Source organism: Fringilla coelebs, assembly GCF_963513975.1.
Source record: "Fringilla coelebs genome assembly, chromosome: 1".
In the NCBI taxonomy this organism is placed as follows: Eukaryota; Metazoa; Chordata; class Aves; order Passeriformes; family Fringillidae; genus Fringilla; species Fringilla coelebs.
The window spans coordinates 39,139,624-39,160,385 of NC_140028.1; the positions used below are offsets into that span (position 1 = coordinate 39,139,624).

The 20,762-nt window shown below is 38.9% G+C and overlaps 1 protein-coding gene across 3 annotated transcripts in view; it reads right to left on the reverse strand.

The window, feature by feature from the left end:
• The window catches only part of FAM110B (family with sequence similarity 110 member B), a 111,478-nt gene that overhangs the window by 68,202 nt on the left and 22,514 nt on the right, over positions 1-20,762 (reverse strand). For 2 of the 3 annotated variants that reach the window (XM_084226450.1, XM_084226449.1), the window contains exon 2: positions 13,149-13,220. The gene's annotated coding sequence lies outside the window, so the exon portion shown is untranslated. Of the gene's footprint in view, positions 1-13,089; positions 13,221-20,762 lie in introns of all 3 variants that reach the window. The other variant, XM_084226451.1, reaches the window with a different exon arrangement.

A 20,762-nucleotide genomic window follows, 5' to 3' on the forward strand; every position in this document is an offset into this window, starting at 1 on the left:
AATACATACAGGCACTTGCACAAAACCCTCCTTGCTGCCAGGCAGCTCTCTGGGAGCTAAGAGATTGCAAACCTTTGAGACTTCAAGTCTCCAGTCCACACCCATAATTCAGGGTTTCAGAGCAACTCTAAGATCTTATTACTTTACACCAGAATTGAAGATATTTAGCACAATGAATCCCAGAAGAAAACTATGCAATGGCCTTGGTTACCTCAGAAATCAAGGCTAACGAGTTTGAAGACAGCCTATTAAATGTCAAGCCCTTTTAGCCAAAAGTAAAATAAATTTAGATTCTAATCTTAGAAAGATTATAATTAAATTTCTAGAAATTGTGTCCATATAAAACCAGCAACTCTGCCTCACCACACTGGAACCCAGTCTCACGGTCTTCTTAAAAGAAGACAGAAGCATTTTGCTGGCACAGATGAAAAGCCTCTCCAGGAAGAGAGATTTAATTATTTAATAGAGCAAGCCAAAAGCTCCTTTATGAAAGAGTCATCAGGACTCTTATTCCATATAATGTTCCTAAAGAAGAGCATACTTTCATCTTGGACAGCTTGTACACCTAGCAAGTTAAATTCTGCTGACCTGATAAGATCCTCTTACCCTTCTTCCAAGAACTGCTTGATGCTTTTGTCCAATGTTCTAATGCAAAATGGGCACACAAGTCACATAAGAAGGGCTATAAAAACTTAGCACAAATGGAGACAAATGAGTGGCCATTCCTCAAGCCAAGTGGCTCCCACCCCTTCCTTTCCACCCTTCTCTGAACATTTAAGCCTAACATTCCCTCCCTGCATGGTGCTCCAACTAAGGTGAAGGGGAGAGTGGTGATCCTACCAAAGCTAGCATGAGCACTGAGAAGTGCTCTGAAGAAGACAGGAAACATGCACTAGGGGAATTCTTCCACATTCTAGGGACAAATTACTTACTGTTCTGCCTTTCTTGGGTAAAGCAGCAGGCCTTTTCTTCATCCTCCTTCCCTAGACCTTAGAGAGAAAAAAAAAGTGCCCAATTTCCCAGAAGCACATGACTGCATGGCACAGTAGCCTCACATAAGCCACCACTTGTAATACTACTGGTGTCAACTACCAGAATTTCTTCAGGTAGCAATTCTTATGAAATGCCTAAACTGGATGGAACCTTTCAGACCTTTGTCCCAGATACAACTCCACTGCACTTCCAGAACAAGTTTCTAAAAGTGTTAGCATTAGAATTTTCAGTTTTAAATTAAGCAAATTGGAAATATTTAACAGCCTTAATCTCATAGGCACTGTAATTTAACACTGCTTGCACACACATCACATTAGTGGGCATTTATTATTTTGTCAAGAATTTATATCAACATAAGATTAGGAAAAATCGGGGTAATGGTTACAGGCCTGAACCTAGCCTTCATTGTAAATTCACATACAGTTTGTGAGCACCAACATACAGCAAGTATAACTCAGCTTTTCTAATAATGTACCCAGTGAAGCTAAGGGCATTTCTGAGATCATTGATTTCCCACTACATCAAGTGGATGGCTCTCAGCAGTGAGTCCTAAAGTCCTAAACATATCAGAGGTAGGATGGGCAATCAGTAATCCCATACAACATAACCTTAATAGCATTGCAGGAACCATTTCTGTCCTTACAGAAAGTAGGCACAAAAAGATCAAAAGGTGAGCACTCAAAACTTAGTGAAGTCAGAATTGGACATTTCAGTCAGTCTCAAATATGTATCTCCTGAATGTTCTGCAACAATGCAGTCTACTGACATGAGCCAAGAAAGCCTCTTCTTGCCTGAATCAGGATTTATAGAAGAAGCTGCTCCAAAAGTAACCCTCAAATAAAACAGACACTGATATTTTCAAAGCAAATTCCAGTAGTCTGTAGTCAAAACATAAGCAGCATAACCACAGTAAAAGGGCTGCTAGAAAAATGAAACATTAGCAAATTTCAGAGTTACCTAAGTGTTTAACACAGACTTCACTGGATGCATGACTTGTATTCTCTAACAGAAACTGTGTAAGTATGAAAAATTGCAGAACTTGAAAAATGTCATATTTCTATACTCAGCTGGACTCCTGCTGGCAATTCCACCATATCCCATTCAATAGCATGAATATTCCTATTTGGAAGGACTGAGAGGAAGCAATGTGGATAACCCTGCAGGCAGGACTGAGATCTCATGTTGATCAGTTCAGCACATAGGCTGCAGCATCTGCACAGCTAACTTGCAAAAATCTAATCATTTATCTCACTTACAGTATTCAAGCTGTTCAGAGTACATACAACTCTCCCATTTATATAATTCCAAATCAGTTTCATTTAAAACAAACTGAAACAGCTTTGACATATTGATGTTGGGAAGAATTTAGAAGGCTCATTTTCTCTTGGGGTACTCCACATATAATAAACTCTTGTGGTAAACTAGTACACTACATCAGGTAAAAGTAGCTTCCATTATTGTTTTGCATTACATCAATAAAATGAGACTAAAAACCAACCAAATTAGATGTACTATTTCTCTTTTAAAATCCTACACTTTATGTTGGAGGAAAAAACTATTTCAGAAGTCTGTACTCATTCAGAACTTGGAATTTAAATTGACTTTTTCAGACCTAAGAGTGCATAAAGGAAAAGTCTGAAAATAATCTATCATATTTTGCAGTATTCACGTCATTTTTTTGGGTCTCTGTATACTTATTATTTCAATTCCCAAAACTAGTGGAAGAAAAAAATTTGGAGTAAAAGCAGAGACTTGTTAAAGTCTTCCCAATTATATCATATATTAGAACATCTCATGTCTCCCAACCCATGACACTCCTCCAGCCTTACTGCAGCGGAGTCCGAGTTAATATTTGTCAGAACTTACAGGTAACTTTCTCAAGCTGGGGATAAGGGATCTGGCCTGCATATTAAAAAAATAAACTCTAAAATCTGAAGAGGCTGCTAGTGGTGAAGGAGATGCATGTCTGCACTTGAGAAGTACATTATGTCAGAAAAAGCCTAAACACAACAGAACCAAAGGAAATCAAAAAAGCACGTGTCAAAGAAGAAAAAGGCAACAAAAGTACACATGAAAGGTATTAATAGGCAGAGAACTCCAGAAAACAAAGGATGCCTCCCAGGTGGCAATATATCTTCACTCACCTCATCAACTCACAAAGCCTGCTGCAGGCAGATCTACACAACTTGGGAGGAAAACAGTAGAATTGTCATTGTTGTATAGATTATTTGAATCTCACTATTACAAAGCTCAGGGGAACTTACCATAACTACTTTGAAAACAAAATTATCCAGGCAAAATCCTTCCCAGCAGCAACACAAGCAGCAGCTCATACTTGCCCTCTGTATTTCTTGTAGTGTAGACATAACTTTTTTTACAGACAGACAGATTTAATTTACATAGTCTTCGAGGCAATCAGATGGAAAAAAAGTATTGATTTCTTGTCTGACCCCCTGCAATTCAGCACTTTGATAGGATTAGCTAGAAGGGCTGACCCTCCCCATGGTTAAATACCACACTCTGCAGCACACAGCAATCCCTCGGCAGAGGGGGAATGTAGCTAAGGCCAGGGTCATGCCTTGCAAAGACCAACCACCAAAACGAAGGCACCACTGCAGGGAGCAGAGAGAAGATATCTCTTCTGAAAAATAGTATCACCTCCAGCTGAGAAGTGCAGCCTGTTGGCAGGTTGGAGTCAAGTTATGGCGTGCTTGAAGGTACTGTGAAAGGAGATGGAGAACTTATCCTCTGTTTGTCTTGACCATCCCAAGAGAAAGCCTGCAGAGGCAGTATTCGTGAGAACACTTGGGAACACTTCCCACATTGTTTTGGGCTTTTGTTTTTCTAAACATTAATTAAACTCACTGTAGCCTTCCACTGAGAAAATGAAGATAGAAACAAGGATAAGAAGATAGAACAAAGCTACAGATCGGTAGAGTTACCTGATGCTCTAGATAACTGGTGAGTCATTTGAGTACTTGCACTAGAATTAAAGCATTCAAAAATTAAAGGCTGCTGTCATGCAATCTATAAAATAATGAAAGACTACACCGTGTGCATATCCAGGCTGCATCTCAGAGATCCCTTCTGCCCCACCCGCCCCTTGCCAAGATTACCTGCATTTTTTGTTACAAGATAAATCAATTGCCTTTTTTATACAACTTTCTTTAATACAAGGAGTACCATTAATTTGAAGAGACTCAAAATATTAAGTTAACAAGATATGGAACGAATATAATTTAGGACACCTTCTCCTGCTTCCCATAACACTAATATTTAGAATGTTGACTGTGATTTAAATAGGTGAGTGCAGTAACTTAGTATAATCAAAAGCAATTGTCCAAGGAAATGTGATCTAATACTTGTAATTTAAAATTATCTTGCAATCTGATCTAGAGAATAAAGAAAACAGAGACATCATTCAGGTGAGTCAACATTTTCATTACAGGCTGCCTACTGCAGTGAAAAAAGTGACTGAGCAATGCAAAGACATTGTAGAAATGAGTTGAGATGCAACTTGAAACAGTCACAAAGAAAGCATTGTTTATATAGATTTATCAATTTTTTTTGAACCTGTTCTTGTTAGTAGAACACAGAAAGAGAAGAGAGATGACAAACTGAAAGCTCTACAGAAGACAAACCCTACAGGAATAATCCACAGGCAACACAAGACTTCATTTACAACTGATGCAAATATAGCAAGCTTGGAAATCGGACTGATTACACTTTAATGCCAAACAGTTCCAGATAAAGACAACTTAAATCACACTGAAATTACTGGTTTTTTGCTGACATCATGTGTTGCCCTGATTTTTTAAGATTTTCTAAGCCTTCTGATGTTGACATGCTTTTAGAGAACTTTCTCACACACTTTCTATAAATAGCACATTGTTTTGCATTCTTTTATGGAGGAGGAGAACTTTGATGGACTGTTGGTTTCTCCAGTGTCATTGGAGAGGTGGCACTGTCACCCTCCAATCCACTGTCACTTTTGGAAAGCTATAAATGTTGGAGTCAGAAAATAAACTTCTCTTTTTCTCTACACCTTGAGAGCAGCGGTGTGCGCCTGTGTTCTTTCGTGTTCCATGGCGACAGTCATGTATTTTGGTCTTTCTTTATTTGAGTGGTTCACTCTTGGGTGCTTCTGATCAAATACTGTTTATATGACATAGGAGAAAATACTTCACTTTTTTGAAAGCTTAGAGATCTCGTCCCCTCTCCTCTCTGCCTCTTTACATTTCTTCCCATGTTGACATGCTGACTCTTGGTGGGACCGACAACTTTGGGTGAATCTTTCATGGCCAGAAATACCCTGCCAGACTCTCTAAATCCCTTGCTTCTCTCACAAGCACTCTGCAGATCTGTATCCCTCTTCTTTTCTGGACTTTGCAATACTAACCCTACTTCAAAGACACAGTTCATAGGGCCATAGACCCCTCCACTAATTTCCACCCACAGCTGTCCATGCTAGACCCTCCATCTCTACTTTTGCCTCTCCACCAGTGTGTTTGCAATGCTTTCTTCCAGGCAAGCTTTGTTGTCCCTCCTTGATTTCTGTGAATATCGGTGACCCCCTTCCTTCCCCACCTACCCTATGCCTGTTCCTCCTTCCCCAAAACTTCCCATTACACCAAACCCAATCACCCCAGCCTCTCACTAGCACGAATCTCTTCACTAAGCAGCTTCCAAACATGGCTCAGCAATGCTGCTGGACAGCACAGCAACTTCAGTCTCACCACCAGTCACCTTCTACCTCCACTGAACCTCATTTTTCTAGAGAGTGGCAGTGCATACACCTAATCTCTAAACTCTGCTATTCTAATTCTTATGAACTAGAGCAGCAGAAATGGAAGGAGTGGCAGCATAAAGTACAAATTCAATAATAAAAAACTGCTAAAAATGCAGTCATCAGCCAGAAACAAGGGAAGAATAAAGAAAGACCATAGTCTTAACTATCAGCTGCAGTTATGAAACCACCTGTGATGGTGTTCTTGAGCAAAAGGTATCCCTTGAAGCGAAAAACCTACTACAAATGATGAACTTTCACTAAGCTGGAGATGTGCAGCCTTGTCATCTGAGAAACTGAGTTAAAAGAACAGCAGAACACTTGAACCAGTTCAAGAAAGAAAACCACATTTTCAGCTACTTCAGCAGGCAAACAACATGAGATCTTACATTTTCCAGAGGTACGCTCTGAGTGAAAACCACAATGGCAAGAAAATGTTTACCCACATTTTCCCCTTGAACCACCAGGGACATAACTGCTCCAGATACATGTTGAAGGAAACAACCATTCCTTTAGAGAAATGGTTTCTACAGCTCGTGGAAAACAGACATCAGGCCTATCACATGGAACACGCGATGTCCCATCTATTACCTGTAGCTATGATATTTTCTGAAAAATCCTTTCCTCAGAATTTTTTCTCCTGAGAAGCTGAGAGGCCTCAGGAACAAAATGTAAACAATTCTTATCTGCTGCTGTGGAATGCAACAGGTGGATCTGTGATTGGTGTCATGTGGTTATTTCTAATTAATGGCCAATCACAGTCCACCTGTCTGGACTGTCTCGGTTGGTCACAAGCCTCTGTTATCATTTCTTTTTCTATTCTTAACCAGCCTTCTGATGAAATCCTTTCTTCAATTCTTTTAGTATAGTTTTAATATAATATATATCATAAAATAATAAATCAAGCCTTCTGAAACACGGAGTCAACATTCTCGTCTCTTCCCTCATCCTGGGACCCCTGTGAACACCGTCACAATTACCTGCAGCACAACAAGTAAGATGAGCACACACCTGTGAATTCATGCATCACTGGTCTGTCATATAGGAGTACAGTTGTATTTTTATATAATGTAGCAGAGCTGTAGCACAGCGTAAGAAAAGCTGGTGCCAGCAGAGGGAGGCAGTTGCTCTCCAGGACATGCATCTTCACATTCCCCGATGCACAGTAGGAAGCCAACAAGTTTGTTTTTGTGGAAGTGAACTCACCCCTCAGCCATTGTGTAAATGTGGCTTTAAATCAAGCTGTAATTAGATTTTGCTGTATTTAACAAAACCCCTCTTGTGCTCCTCTTTTCCAGCTCTAGACAGGAAAGAAATGTATTTGTGAAAGAAAAAAGGAAAGAAGTTTATGCCTCTTCCCAGAGCATGTCCTGGCATGCATGCAAAAGCAAGTACAAAACATAAAACAATAAGCTTACAGGACACTCAATCTTCACATTACGTAGGAACACAAGGATCTCTCAGCTGGTCCACTGTTAAATGTCAGCCCATTATTACCAATATTCTGCTTCACCACATTAACCTTGTCAAAAGATACTAACAGTCCAACCCTTGGAGTTTAGCTTCTCTTCATAAATTTAATTTGCTTGGCAGAAACAGAAGTGGAAAACCTCTGTTAAAGACTCAGGCAAATTAAGACTGCCACGTAGCCCTTCTAGGACAGATTTTTTTTTTCCCCTCTCAACTTTTATAGTCACAGCATTCCCATTTTTAACCAAATGACTTTATCCCCCACTAGCAGTATTTCCATACTCTGGTAAATCCAAAATAAAATTCTGTGTGGGTTTTTTTTTTCCCCAAATCTACTTTACTATAATACAGGTTGCACAAGGTGGTTTTATTTTGTGTAAGTTCTTTATAGACTAAACTGCATAATTCCACTGTGCTTTACACTGCCATATGCAGAACTGCATAGCAAATGAAGTTGAGTACACTCAGAATAACAAACAGCTTCAACTGTATTTTGGTTACAGGCTTACAAAGAACTTTATGGCAGTGACAACAGCAGTGGATACAATTGGTAAACTGGTGCAAGGAAGTCAAGAGGACATGCCCAAGGGCACGCAGCGAGTCAGCTGCTGTTTTAACAACAAAAAGTTTCTGCTCTTAATCCCGATCTTCCCAGTGAGTCAAAACCTACTGATAACTATCGGGCTTATAAAAGTTTCATGTCCTTTAGAAGAAAGGAGAAGAGACAACTGCTAATTACCCATACACAGAGATCTAACCACCGCCTAAGATTAATTGATTTACAGAGTAACTAATTTTTTAGGAGAACCTGAAAAGTGTGCCTTTTCTAAACCAACTTATTTCAAGAACATATACTCTAGCAGCCGAATTCTCTACAGATCATTTGTTATGCTGCAAGCTTTAAGAAATGTAAGGCTGATTTAGACTCAAAAGATAACCTCATTTTGAAGTCATTTTGCAGTTTAATCTCTAATCTCTAAACGCAAAAGATCAAGATAGGAACAAATATTGGAAGCAAATATTATCCTTCTACACCTGTAGGAGAATTCTTAAATTTGATTGCTGTTGGTTGGAGCTTTTTTTTAATAGCCAATACTACCTCTTCCTGAAGCAGGATAATGAGTTTGGTTCAGCACCAATCCAAAACGACAATACAAAAATTTTTACTATGTGCAAAGAGTTTCTGGTTTTGAAACTTTTAAATCATCTCAGCAAAAGCTCACAGGTATTCAGTATTCTAACCCTTACTCTATCTCTGCTGATACTGATAAATGAAACAATTTAAACATCCTGTACAAAAGAAACCTAAATTTGCCACAGTCAAAGAGACTATAGGTAAATTTATTTTCTCTCACCTTCTTTGACTTGTAGAAAACAAGAGCTGGTTTATTTTTCCATAAGTCTGAAAGCTGGCACAGTATAATGCCATCTACAACTGTGTGAAACATTTTGAATATTAATGTCTAGCCAAGCCAGCAATTCAGAAAAAAAAGGGAGAGAAATCCCATAAAGCAGGTAGTGATTGGTATGGTGCCCTTACTATGAAAGGCAAGTTTCTACACTACCTCTGAAAGTAGAAGCATACAATAGGATTAGCCTTATCTTATTTAAGTTTCTTAACAGCAAGACTGCAGCCTCCTGACAATACTGTTTCCAGTCGGACTCAAATTCCAAGTAAGAACAATTCTTAAAATAAAGTAGTTATGTCTGGCAGAGCTGGAACCATGAGGACAACACAAACACTCAAACCAGTTTATTCAGGTTTGACTCAAGAGGAAAACCTACATTTCAGGCTAGACAAAAATAAGACCCAACATACCTAAAGAAGCTTCCAGACTACCATTTTTAGGTCATGCCCTGTACTTTTTCCTGCTTTTCAATTCATATGTAGGAAGGTCAGATCATAAAGTGGATTCCACTGTGGCACTTCAAGTCAGATTATTCTCTACATAATAATTAGTGTTATTTTTCTCATCACTTGCAAACTGTTTTGCTAGTCTGAGAACATTTTTTGTGTTTATTTCTGAGAAGCTTTTTTTAATCCCTTCAAAGTACCAGCATCCTAAGCACAGCTATCTCATGCTCCATGAACTTTAGTGCAAATGCTGAAAGCGTTTCCTTTCTTCTTAACAACTTCATTACAGTGTTTACACAGGAATACAGTGCTTGTACTGTAACCATGCAAAGCAAATATTCTGTAGTAAATGTAAGCTTTATTCAAAGTGTGGCTTTAGAAGTCCTTATGGCATACTCCAGTCTGGACTACCAGTGCTAGTGCAGGGAAGATGGCAAAAGGAAAACTAGAATGACAGACCTTTCATGCTCACAAGAACTTTGGAACTGTCAAAGAGAAAACCTATGGGCCAAACGTGTTTTCAAAATGTGTTTGCACCTCTTTGCTAACCCATGACATCCCAAGCTATCCCTGAAAAAAGGACCTCAATTCCTCTACACTGTCTTCTCAAGCTGTTTACTCAAGATGAGATTGTTAAGTATATGAGAGAAGAACAACTGGAGGATTAAAAAACCTGGATCACAGTTGCATGAGAAATGGAAGTAGAACTTTTCCTCTTAAAAAGAAGATGAAATGTCCTTTTGGCAAGCTAGCAATCAAGTAGTGATTTTCCTTCAGGTAGAGCTGTGCCTGGTATGACCAGGACACAGACCACCAGTGACAGACTTCCCAAAGAAACACAGCATTCAGGGAGAAAAGCAGTGTCAAGGATCCCAAAGGCCCATTCTAGAGGAGACCTTCTGCCAGAAGTAAAGCTCTTAAGCAAGACTGAAATCCCATTAAGAAAAAAAAAAAATAGGGAGAGGAACATCAACAGCCTCTTATAGTGGAGAATTTAAATAAAGTCAAAGCTATAAGTGCAGACAGTGAGGAATCAGAAAAGAAACAAAGGCAAAAAGTTGGTGTACAATGAAAATCTGCAGTGTTGGCTTCACTTATGAAAAAATGCCACGGTTTTCCTCTAAAAACTTTTTTTGGGCTCACAAAGAACTCTTGCATTTTACCTCTTCTAGCAGGAGAGAAATCAAGAACACGTAATATTCAGGGCTTATTCTATGCAAAGTAGAAAATGCTTGTGCTAGCCCTTAATGCTCACAGTGAATGAGGGCCTGCTTTTTGGTGCTGCTCTTTCTTTTGTTTGTTTTTAAGGGGGGGGAAAAAGGACTCCACTGAAAGGAACACATGGCAACGTATGTAGATCTGCTTTTGCTGATATCACTACCACAGACCTAAGTACTGCAATTCAGGAAACACCAAAATTCACTGAATGATTTCATGAAAAAAATATCATCAGCCCACTGAACCTGTTATTTTGAAATCCAATCTAGTATTAACGGCAATAAAGCAAAGAAGAAAACCCAACACCACGATCTCAGAGATACATTGATGCTTGAATAAATCAAAATCACCAGTTTTGGTTTGCGGTAGAGAAGTTTACATTTGAATGCAGCTGGACTGCAGTCAGCTAGCCAGCTCCCACAGCAGCCCCTCCAAGCTGTATTGATTTCTAGGGAAGAAAAGGCACTGTAAATCTGCCCGAGCAGCATTGCGTCATACTTTTGGATGGCTTGAAAAAAGCAAATTAAATGTTTTCCATTAGCATGGTAAAGAAGCTATACAATTTTGTTTTTATTTCAAATAGAGTCTCAAGTTACAGAACACTTTAGCTAACTCTGTGGCAAGGACTACATGCTCTGTGTTTGTGAAGCCAGCAATTCATGCTTATGTGAAACCAGATGTGTGCACTGCACAGTTTTAAAACGCGTTGCTTTTAAAACGCGTTGCTGTTGATTAAAAAGGACTCTGCTTTTCACTTAGATCACGGAATATACTGAAGCAGAAACAACACATTTTTTCAGAGAAGGGGAAAGATGGGAAGAGCAAAGGGTCAGAAGCAGAAGAAAACTTAAAGGCTATAAAAACCACACACACAGAACAGCATAGGAGCAATGCTGTAGTACAACAAAGAGCAGCACAGTTCTAAAAAGCAATAACCATAACGTGATTTGAGGTATCAAGAACTCCTTGATCAATTATTCATATAATTTACAACAGTTACAGCTGCATCAATGAGGAAAAGGGAAAAAGAAAAAAGAATCTAGGGCAAATATAAAATCTTCACAGCTATGAAGTGTCCTTGATTTTCACCAGAACATTTGGCTGTCTCGTATCATGTGTTTCTAGTTAGCAACAAACCCCTCCAACAAAGGGAAACGAGACAGAGAGGCACAGAACAAACTGCCTTGTTGGAAGCAGTGAGAGTGTTCAAGGCTGCATTTCACTCATGGATGCTTGCAGCACCAAACCTCAACACTGCACTAACACTACTGTGTTTGAAACCTAACCACCACCCCACCTAGATATATCCATGCACCCCATGGGATTATCAGGATACCTTCTGTGAAGTGTTTACTCTCTCAATGCATAAAACTGCACTTCAAAAATAAAAAAATGTTTAAATAACTCCCAGAAGAAATGTTGTGTCTTTGCAACATATGGCTATCTCAACTCGTATTGCTTTGTGTACTCCTAAGGCAAATGTAACAAGGAGAAATGTTACAGAGATAAGTATTTCTGGATGGGTTTTTGCCTTCAGTTAGAAATCACTTTGTAATCAGCAGCAGCAGCTTTTCTGCCCTGTCAGGGTTTGAATACAGTGTCGTCAGTAGTTCAAGATGACCTTGCTAGTGGACTGGAAAAACACGAGTGCAGCTGAAATCCAAGAAATGTGAAGCAAAGAGAGAGGGCATGGGGCAGCAAAGGGATGAGGGGGCCTAACTGTGCCTACTGCACTCACCCCCAGTGTGTACAGCAGCTCATGAGGAAAGGTTTTGACTTGAAGCACTGACTCTGCTAATGGGACAACTTAACAGTGATTTTGATTTTACTCCACAGATGGAAGGACAACGAACTTAGGTCTAGTTCAGAGCTCTAATTTCAGTTTAAATTAAGATCAATAAAGGATTAACTAGAGAAATCTGCAATTCTTCTCAGGTGAATCAAGAAATATTCATTTAGGAAGCTTTTCAACAATGAAGTTAGCAGCTTGCAATAGGTAGTTTTTAAAAATGGAGAAGTTGACAGAACTTTGGAAGCACCTATGTTCAATCCTAAATAAATCTGTAGGAAACATTTCCACTACTACTCACTTTTTTCAGCCAACTCTCTACAGTTAGTTCAAATTATCTTGACAGTATGAAGGAAAGATCCTGCATTGAAAACTCTGGCAAACAAAACCATAGCATAGTCAAATCTCTAAATGTGTGCAACTGTAACATTGATAAGTTCAACAAAGTTCTTGGGGTCACGTGTCCTTTTCTTCCACCAGTATTTATCCTGTACAAGCAAGAATGGGTTGTGGATGCTAAGAAATTACCACAGTGCTGATAAAAAGAAAATCATCATATACAAACCTCATTCTTCTCCCATTGCTGAAGATACCAGAGTGTTTCCATATTTTTGTGGCCACTCAAAGCGAGCTCTGAATGTGGCACTTGAAGTGACATATGTTTCTAAAACCAGAGCATGCTGTAGAGCTCAGAAACAGACTGTTCCCTTGCCAACAAAGAACTCCAGATCTATCTTCCTACTAATAATCTAAGGAATTACTTCTGGCTCTAACCTACAATGCATATTATGTTGTTTTCCTCTCCCCTCCCCCAGAATTTGCTATTACAACATTTGTATCCAGGTAGCAAGGAGCTGTACACACAAAAGAAAGAGAAAGCTCAGAGATGCACTTGAGTGTTTATTTCACAAGAAGAAAAATACTTATTTGAGAATTGTATCACACAATTCAATTTGCTTGAAAAATGAATCACTTTACCTTGGTGTAAGACTTCTCAACTCCTGCTAAGGCTCTCTGGCCCGTTAGGAGGTCCTCACCTTTAGCAGAGGTCTCCAGATCAAGGCAGATCTCTTCACCCTGGAACTCCCAGAGGCTCCCTGCAGCAATGCCTGGAGACACAGCAACAGGGAAGGCATTTAGCTTCATCATCAAAGCCACAGTTTTAGAATGGATGAACAGTGTCCTTAAAGCTGCATCTTGGTTTAAACACTGTAAATTTCCAAAATTAGAACGCTACTACTTGTCTTGGAGACAAAGGCTGCAAAGAGGTGTTTAGCAATACTGGACAAGCATGGTCTCCAGCCTTTATACTGCCAGTCCCAACAGTATAATCTCCAAGCTCTGAAATTTAACAGGTGACCTACAGGTATCAATTCTGAATTTCTCTCATGTCATTATTTTCCCCACACTGAAACTGCTCAGAGACATGCAAAGGAAATGCTTCAGGGCAAAGAGCACAAGTGTGACACAACATCTTCTTAAGGGACTCATCTAGTCCTGTGCCCCTGCAGGCAAGAAACACCACCTAGCTTTCCTGCAGATGACCTCCCCCCAGCTGACAAAGCAGACTTTGCTGAAAGTCCACTCCAAAATACTTATGATCAGAAAAAATAAAAATAAAAATCCTTAAATCCCACCCATCAGAAGGATAATGACATAGTCTCCCTGAAATGAATGTGCTTCACCACTGCTTTTTACATGCAAAACAATCAGTCAGAATTTGGTAGTTTACAAGCTGTGACCTAAATCCCTGTTTATGTGCTTTTTCTCAAAATGCCACCTGAGGTAAGACCAGCTCTAATCACACAGAAAAAGTACTTGGGTACATGAGATTTCTGTGGTTTGGTTTTATTTGACAGTATGTGGTCCAGCACCCTTACTGGCACAAGCAGATGGCACAGCAGCTTCCTTTAAGCTAACAATTCTGAGTGGCTTCAAATTACTTTAAGTTTCTAATCAGCTATTCACTCTAGAAACAGGACTGCAGTCAAGTAACAGACCATGAGATGACACACAGGGCTCCTTTAACAAAAACCTCAAAAACACATGCAGAAACAGCTTAAGCACAAGTTCAAGAAAACCATTTTTGGTCTCATACTGTTAACACACCAAACAGGCAGTAATATTAGTCAGATATCAATTACTTTTTCTTCACTCACAGTCCTGCTTTTTTTTTTTTTTTTTTTTTTTTTTTTTTTTTTTTTTTTTTTTTGGGTCTAGACATCAAATCTGACTGAGTTTGGGTCTTGACAATAGTACACTGAAGATAAGAGTTTGTTTGTGCTGGGTGGGTTGACAAAGTCTCATCTTGGGAGACTGCCTATGAAACAGTTGTGCAACAGAAACAAGTAACAATGGGGGGACTTCAGACAGATTGGTATCTGCATGTAAATACTTAAAGAGAAGGATGAAGGCATAAGCATATTCAGAGTGACATAGCATTACAGCTACACAACTATTATGAGCCTACTGTAGTTGTGTTATTATGGTATTTGGTAAAAGATAAAACTTAAAATATGGCAATAAAAAAAAAAATGGGTTTCAATCTTGCCTTGTTTAGTACAACAAAGCACAACAACAGAAAATCAGCCAGAAACACGCTCTTGTACTACTACAAATTATTCTGATATCCAAATTACTGCATTTTAAGCAGCAATTCTGAATGATGGTCATTTCAATCTAAAAACCAAAGCAACAGTGTAAGCAAAAGGATCCCTGTATGTTCATACTTGACAAGTCAAAGGGAAAAAAGTCAACATGGTCATTAGCTGCAGCTAGTAAATCTGTTCCAGGCATGTTGCTTGGCCAATAGGCTGAGCAAATTCAAGTACAAACACTTTTATTTCCAAGTTGAGTAACAAATTTTAACAGCTATTAACTGGTCAGCATAGAAGACATCTTCAAAATCCCCAGAAGACTGCTAGGTGTACTGCTTAAAATCAAACCCTTGTGACAGAATACTATAGGGAAAAAAAGGTTGCAACTTTTTGTGCAGGTAAATATTCAGCTTCACAAATTCCTTCCCCTCTGCCTTCTGTTTAGAGTTCCTTCTGTTTTCCTTCTCCACTAAATTGCTGGTTTAGAATCTGAAAAAAATATGATCCCAAATTTATATCTGGTGTTAGCAATGTTACCAGTCTCATAAGGGAAATAAATATCACTGAATTGAACATATTCATGTTTAAAAATGAAAGTATGGTATTGAATGTGTGTGTATGCATCTGCACAAATATATTTATATTAAATAGCTGAACAGTTATCAGTCAGCTTTTCTAAAGTGCTCAGACCCGCACTTAAAAAATATTTTTATGAACCTGTTTTGTATTTATAGACTACATCCTGAGTTTTGGCCTTTATCCAACAAACTGGAGCCTTTTATGACACATGTAGTTTCCGGCTTTGCTGTCCAGTATCAACAAGTCTTTAGGCTTTTTTTTCTGAAAGGACTTTTCATCCTCAATTGCTATGTTCTTCCTCTCTTGCTAAGTATAAAATCAAAGTTTTAATACTTACAAAAATATACATCTCATGGAAGAGAAGCCAAATGTAATTTAGAAGGATTCGCGAATGAATGAATGAAGGAATGAATGGCACTCTTATTCTAATAATCCCAAAGGCATCAATCTAAACCTTCAAACCTGACTCAAGTCTACCATGAGGTTTCCATAATCCAAACTAAAGTCTTTAAAAATGTAGGATTTCCTTAGAAAGAAATAAGCTGATATGGAAGCTCAGCAGCATATGATTACGCATTTGATAACTTGGTGCTTTGATAAGGCGTTACCCTAACCTCTGTCACGGGGGAGAAGCCTAAGTCAGGAAACCGAAACTAGGCAGCTGGAGGAGTCTAGCTACTCAAATAAGTAAGATATACTTTCTGTGGCAAAAAACCAAAAAATATATGAATGCTCTCTGCAGCCAAACCTCTGTGAGTGAATAAAGTTATTTAGCAAAGCAGAAGAGGTGGAGAAAACCTCAGCTTTATATGTAATTAGAAACAAGGGAATATCTAGCAATGTGTATTGTTGAAAACTATTCAACCTTTTTAATGCAGACCCTATATTTTCCCAGGCAGCAGATATAGACTCACTACTCTCACATCTCTCTATAATTTTCAAGAAAATTCTCACATCAAGCATAAATTAAAAGGTATATTCAATTTAGAGAACACAATTTTCAGAAACATTAGTGGAGTTTTGTTAGAAAGGGCCCATATACTCTAACTCTGGCAGCTTCTACTCTTGCAGACAGACTTATTTTCATTTATGTCAACAATAAAACTAAGTTGCAATCTGTTCCCATATTCAGCATTAAGCCCCTGAAAAGATGGAAGAATTAAATTAAAGATACACAGAAAAATCTCAGGTCAGGCACTTCCCACAATTAATACATTCATACGTCACACACCACTACTTTAATTATTACTCAATATTACTTTTGTTGGCTAGTAAAAAGTATCTTCAGTACTGGAGGTTTTACTTCTGAGGTATAAAAACATTCATGTTTTCTGAGTTGATACCCAGTTGTTAGAAGTATTCATCCTAATTCAGATCAAGACTAATAATTTCATTGCAAAGTAAGACACCCATAAGATACTAAGAGGAGCCTTACTCCCTGCAAAGTTTGATGAAAATACTGCTAATTTTCCCAAGCAGGACTTACATCCACTGGACAACTGGAAGGTGGCAACATCTTTCAAAGTTTCAAGGTTTTGCTACCACCATTCCTGCAGCTGTATCTCACTAGGAGACTCTGGTTAGCACAGCTCCCGAGCCACTGTCGGGGAATGTCACAGTACATTTGCAGAAGTACAAAAGTGCACTAATCTCCTAAACGTTAATTACACTGAAACAAAGCTTTAATTAGAAACAGATCCCCAAGTCCAACACACTAATACTTTTGTTTTTGAGAAATACATCTGCAAGAAGATACAAAAAGCAGGTCGTCATTTTACTTTTACTAGTTTTCTGCCATCATTCTCAGCCACTCTCTTTTCTACTCTCCAACACCAAGGGTTTCATTTACAGTTAATATCAGTTATTAGAAAATAATAGGAACAAAAGAAGAAAAAAAAAAGGGGAAACACAGAAAAACAGGTTTACTGGCAAGCTCATTACCTGGTTTTACAGGATAGGATTTGTTTTTCCGAAGTTAAAAAATAAATGAAAATATGTATAGACATCATGACAGAGTAATTAGAGTGCTTAAGCATCAGTGGGCAGCCTATTAAAACAGGGCTCCAAGAAGAGACGGTGTGTTTTTTGAGGAGGGAATTGTTGTAGAGGGGAATGAAGGGCAGGGAAATTACAGTACTTGAACAAAGCAGCAGCATGGATGGACCTGATGGCCTTCCATGCTGTCACTTCCTTTGTGCACCTGAGGAACAGTCAGATGCCAAACAAACTAATGACAACAAAAAAGCAATCAGAATTAGGTCTGCTAGGACAGGTGGCTAAACAAGAGGATAAACACAATTCTTATAGAAAACCATTCCTTCAAGAAACTCCACAGAAAAGCAGCAGATGATGGAAAGTACAGGTGGGGACCTGAAAGCACAGTTCAAGGGGTACCAACTAAAAACTGCAACTGGGAATTTACGTGTTTATATGCATATTGTGTTTAAATGCTAATGTACCACTTCCTACCCTCTTCAGTCTTTGTGAACATACACCTCTTGCCAAGGGACTTGAGAGAAGAAAGCTTGTAAACTTGTGAATGTTCCTGGGTTTGGTGACAACAGCCAACTAAGAGTTCAAAGAAAGGCTGCAAAGAGAGGAAAATGAGGCACATGATGAAGGAGAGGAAAACCAGGCACACGATGAAAAGCAAGTATAATGATTCAAGAGTGGGGTGGTGTGAGAAGCAGAAAAGGCCTTGACACTGTGCAAGCTCTGCTTAGGAATAAGAACACTGATTTCAGCACAAACCCAAAACATGTCTCCAAACCAGCTACTATGAAGAAAATTTACTCTGTCCCAGCCAAAACCAGCAGAAAGTGGCACCAGAAGATAGGCTTAAAAAGGGGCCTGGTGCCATGATTAATTTTAAGTAAATAAGACCAGGAAATTTATTCAAAACAATTGGGTTTCTTAAGTTTTCACTGTGAAAGGGAATAGGAAAATGTCACAGTGCCTTATTACTGCAAACATTACAGAGAACCATAAAATAGGGAATAGAAGCTGAAATTAGACAAAATAAGAGACCTTTTTGTAAGAGTTTTTGGTGCGATGAGTTTAAAAAAAGTCAATGAAGCTCCTAAAAAGGATATCATTAAAGTAGTTAATTTTGATATTTTCAAAAAATAATGCACTATCTGCAACCTTATTGATGATCCAGGGAAGATGTCGGTATACTCTGTCTCAAAGTTACTTCCTAAATATAATGGTTTCTGAATGACAGCCTGGGTATAACCCCACAAATAAGCCAAATTCTGAACTGTGCTGCTTTTCAGTTAGCCATTTAGCTTTATTCATTTTTCATAGTCCCCATGAAATCATAACCACTTTGTCGTTCGTAAGATGCAAGCTAAGTAATTGGTTTGACTTTGGAACAAACATTAGAAGCAACCATATGCTATCACCATCTTTGCCTGCTATTTGGAAAAATCTGAAGACAAGACATTGATGCAAATATACATGAGAGCAATTAATTATTTGCAGCTCAAAGGGGAAACACGTATGTTACACTGCCTGCCTGAATTCTAACAACAAACTTCCTAAAAATCAGCAGTACTTAATGGGCAGAATTGGAAATCTACTAAGCATAAGAAAAGCATGGAAATATAAGCAAAACTATGCATGAGACAGACTTTAGATCCAACACGGGTGACACGTCTCTCTAGCTTTTAAGAGTGATGACATTAACATCTTAAGAATGATAGTCTGGAATACACAGACACTTTTAAAAGTCTTTGCAATAAAGTTACACAAATGCTCCTTAATGACTTCAGATTTGGATTGCTTTTGTAGCAAATCCAGCCACTGGAGGAGAAGTAGGATTTGTATACAAACTATAAAACAGATTTGCTGTAGCCTCTAATCTTTCCATCATCTTGGCAGAACTGCATAAAATAAGCTGTGCAAGAGACATGAGAACCCTAACCCTTCCTGGTAGTGAACCCCCATATGAGATGTGCTACTTCTCTCCTGGGTGTGACCAGGGAACAGTGACCAACATTCAAAGCAATAAAAGTGACACCCAGTTCCATTAAATAATCCGATCAAGGCAGCTCTGAGGTTTTCAACTCACAGTTAGATGCTGAAGCAAAACCTGCCCAAGCAATTTTGCCAGGGAATGATGCCAGGGAACTGCAAGAGTGGTTCTCCAAAGTACCTGAATGACTAGAGGCAGTAGGACACCTCCATCAGGCCTACGGGAAATCAGGAAGTAAGAAAGTGCCAAATGGCTGCAGAACACCAAGCCATGCACGTATTTTGGAAGAGTTTTAGGTCACCTTTGTTAGCTCACTGGCCAACACAACAAGAGCTGATTTATTATATAAGCTTCAGAACTAGAACAAGAACAATTATTAATAATGAGATAGCTGCAAATGCAGAGGAAACCCCACCAGCCCATCCCCTAGCCACTCCTAAAAAATTCCCACCAAAAAAACGTCAAACAAAACACTTCAGAAGTGTTAGGCCCAAAAAAGTTAGGCACTTATTAAGAAGTAAGAGACAACTAGCAGGAGGAAACAGCTGAGGTAAAGTCATTGATTTATCAATTCATTACACATGACTGAAACACAGATGGACATTACAGCCTGTAAAGATGAATTTTCCTCTGGCATGAAAGACTCTCCAGCCCACATTTCTACATTCAAGTTTCTAAGTAAATACTTTTCATCAGCAAGTTATTAAAACCACAAAGCAGCAAGAATTCACTTTATCCTGTCTCTGCTTGAAGATATCCACTTGCTTACCCTGCTTGATACTCAGACTGTCAGTTCTCTCTTCACAACTCAGTACAACCAGGAAGAATAACTTGGTCCCTGATTATTCAACTGTAATTGTTTCTCTTTGGATGTTTTACAGCCGGAGGAGGAAAAGATACAAACAGGTGACCTCAGTTTTGACTTTAAATCAATCAACAAATGAAATGTTAGTAATAAGAGACATGAAACAGACACATTACCCATGATAGGAAATACTAAATCTACAGCTGGGCTTCAAAACAAAACCCCACAGTCCACTTTGCTGGGAATGAGAAGATATACAAAGCTTTGACTTGGGGTCAGGCCACAGGGTCAAAAATACAAAGAGGATATAAATCAGACATTATTTCTATAACTTACTTGCCAAAGGACAAGACAGTGAGTACGGAAGTATTTATGAAAACATATCAACACTGAAAAAAAAGCAAGTACAAGGGCGTGCAGATGTCAGCCAGTCACAGATGTGCTGCCTGCTCGAGCAGTCAGACCTAATCCCTGTCCCCAGCCAAGCTGGGGGACTTGGCTCCCACATCCAGGTTTTAAAGCAGGACAGTATATAACTGGGGAGTACCCCAGGACCCAGACTACTGACCACGCTGGGGATTCAGGAAGGCTCAAGTCAAGACACCTCAGAGAACACACATTAAAAATTTTCCCAGAAACTACATTAAACCATTACTGTTGCTTATTAAATATACCTAATACTGGACTACAACAA